Here is a 3646-nt window from a genome sequence, read left to right on the forward strand (position 1 = left end):
AGCGAACGCTGTATAAGGTTTGCATTCGACCGGTGTTAACATACGCCTCTCCAGTCTTCGCTCACGCGAATCCCACCATCCTAGACAAACTCCAGGTCATACAAAATCTCTTTTGTCGTCGGGCACTTAATGCCCCCTGGTATGTCAGAAACGCTGACCTCCACCGCGACCTGGAGCTCGCTCCAATACAACAAGTCCTCAGACAATTCTCTGAAGCGTTCTTCGACCGCTCAGAAAACCATTCCAACCCCTTAATCAAGGGTGCAGCGGACTATGCTGCCCCTCTTCCTACCCGTTACAATTGCCGTCGGCCAAGAAACATCTTGACCGACGCTCCTAACAAACTCTCCACCGATGTGGAGAATCTTCTGGCCGCCCACAGGGGCGTACAACTCTCCATAGAGAATCGTCTTCCCGACGATTCTAATCTTATTCATGATACGTTGACACCTTCAGTGTCATCTATCCAGCGGTAGCTCTCTAGGGAGCGCCGCTAGCGCCTCTCGATCCGCAACGAGAGGTCGCTATCCGATGTCGGCTGTACGGTCCCCTTGGACGAATGCCTTAAAGGAGTTTTTAGTGGGATGGTCCTCCCTTCAGGAGGACCTTTCATTCAGCCCCACACGACGCAGGCACCGGCCGTCGCGGCCTGTAAGTGCTTGGACGCATTTTTTGCTCCTCCCTCTCCGTAGAGGGTCAGCCCTTTTTCCACCTACATCTGGGCGCCAAAAAAAAAAAAAAAAAAAAACAGTCTACTGAAGCAAACGGAACAGAATAATGGATTGAGTAAACGTAACGTAAAACTGTGGGATGTTTTGAAAACTCATGGTAAGGGTACTGAGATTGGCCAAAGATACAAACATAGCTTTTACAATTGCGTTTATAAGGCAGAAAGTACTGTTGCGATGGCGTCACCAAAATCGAACCTTAAAAGATTCACACAAAAATATCATTGTCTCGTTTTTATAAGCCAGGTAATCATTGTCGGAAACTTAACTAAATGAAATGTAGCTTTTTCGAAAACCTATGTCGAAAGTGTGTGGAAAAAAGTTTTTTTAGTTTTGTAAGTTATAGATTGTACTTAGTAAATAAATAATTTCCTATCTCCTTATTAGATTCTTTTTTCGTTTTAATATTGCACTTTTTATTTAGTTTATATTTTAAAATAATAGCCAAAACAGTGTGTGTCGTTATAAAACTTCACAATGTCGTTGATCACAAACTAATTTCAATCAATATCAAATGACACAGAGTTTCATAGCTACCTTAGAACCAATAGGTTATTTGCCATACCCCATTTCCTCCCTGTCTACCGTGTCATGGACGCCTAACAGATTCTTAATTTCATGGCCGGGTTCCCACTCCCGTGTCGCCTACATCCGGTTTACTGTCGCCTAGGTAGATCGAAAATGTATCTAGACTTTCTATGTAGAGTATTGTAGAGTATGTATTGTAGGCTGGAGCGGTAATATATTGGTTACCTATACTAAGGAATTTAGTACCTATACTTTCTAAAAATTTCGTCTTCTCACTCTCACTCACTCTTTAAAATTAGTTTTACTAAATGAGCGATCAGTAGACCCACAGGCAAACTAAAAGGAAACTTTGACCAAAAACTATACGATTGGTCATGTGTATCTTATTGAATAAAATTAATCGAATCTTATTGAATAAAATCTCTTGTAAGTCGTTAAGTAGCAAATATTACATTATTATATTTAAGTACAAATTCTCTACAAATGGGCAGTCACACAACATCAATATTGTCTCCTTTTTTGGAAAGGACTTCGACAAATTGTGAATATGATTTAAACTGTCAATTTTTTTGTATATTTGATTTCTTCTTTTTCAAGTACAATAGCTTTCGCTCTGAATTTATGTATTTTTTCCGAATCGAAATTTCTGTTCCAAAAACCTAATAGTATTCCATCACACGGCCCAGTTCTATTTACCGGAAACAAAGACCGTGCACGTAGAACGTACACAATAACAGACGCAGCGGCATTTAAACAACATGCCGCTTTTATTTTGGAGAGTTTAAACCAATCTCGATACCAGTCACAGCTCGCAGCGCTTTTGTTTGGGTACATCGGGGTATTGGTGTACCAGTTTGTTTAATATACATCGGATCACGAATCCGAATGTTAGCTTGACTGACATACATCTGACTAACCATGTAAGATTGAGGCTACAGTTTAATTAGAATTAAAATGTAATGATTTATTGTATTACATATACTTAGACACTTACGTACATGTGATCTTAGTAATGAATAATATTTAAATAAAATAATATCTTACGAGTATTATAAAAGATTTAAAATTTTTGATAAAGAGAAAATTTCATGAAAGTATGCGATCACATCATCTTTAGACATAAGCTTAAGGGAGGATTTACATGTTGCCAATTTTCGCCGTACGTACAAATCGCCTGGTCGCATCACTACCCCACTTTACAAAGTTGTGTAAAACGCAAGCGACTGTGCCATTATTTTAAAAAATGTTAACTAATGAAAATGTGTTGTGTGTTTATGAGCTACTAAATAAATCCATAGTTACTAAATAAATTCTGTAAGAACTGCGTGGGAAATTAAGAAAGAAATGAAAAGATAAGGCAACTTTTATATAGCGTACGATCGCCTGCGACTGGCTATTTACACCGCCGATTGTCATGCGGTCGGGCAGTGCGGCAGAAATCCCATGTAAACGCAGACCACATGAAAGCGAAAACAAATTTATTTTCATACAAAACATAAGCCACGCCACGCCTCCGTGTTTTATTTCGCTGAAAGCATCTGCTTCTGTGTTTTGTGAAATTATCCAGCCGGTACCATTTCTGCTTGTTCTGTAGCAAACAAAACATTTTTGTAATGCACTATTTTAATAGTGAAACTATACAGACTTCGGTCGTTAGTATATAGTAGTAGTTTAGCAGCCTTCTTATAATACATTTCGAGTCGCAGGTTCGAATCCCTACCTATAACTTCAAATTAATAAAACTTAATGATTAAGGAAAACATCGTTATGAAAATACATGTTTAGAATTTTTTATAAAATTCTTAAAAATGTATGAAATAATCAGCGTGATAGATTAAACCTAATTTCTTCTCACTCCTAAGAGGAAATCCGTGCCCAACTGAGGGACAGTAATAAATTGATGATGAAAAAAAAATATCAATTTAACATTTGTGTTTAAATAAATAAACTTGTAAAATCACAACAGCTCTATATCAAATCTATGACAGGGTAAAGAATGACTCCCACTTTTAATTTAACAAAGCAGAAGGGAGCCCCGATTACAACGTATAGGAAAACATCCCATTTTCTCATTCGGGTTTCGACACGCATCAACTTGATTCCACCTCGTTCCTCCGGATCCAAGGATAACTTTTCCCCGAAGTATCATATAAATAAATTGTTGCCAGTCTTCATTGCTCTGGGTTTACGGGAAGCTAGGGATGCAAGTTGGTGATATTATCGATATTTATATATAAGTCCACAATATCGATAGATATAGATATAGTGTCGAAAATTTGAACGTCAAATTATCAATATGTCAATAACTCAAAAAATATTCAAGGAATGAGCCCGCTATTTGCCGATAAATTTAAAGTAATATTCATTTTGACAGCCTCTTTTTCCTCTAT

Source organism: Epargyreus clarus, unplaced genomic scaffold, assembly GCF_041222505.1.
Source record: "Epargyreus clarus isolate Ecla_fem2 unplaced genomic scaffold, WU_Ecla_fem_2.2 ptg000023l, whole genome shotgun sequence".
NCBI classification, from domain to species: Eukaryota; Metazoa; Arthropoda; class Insecta; order Lepidoptera; family Hesperiidae; genus Epargyreus; species Epargyreus clarus.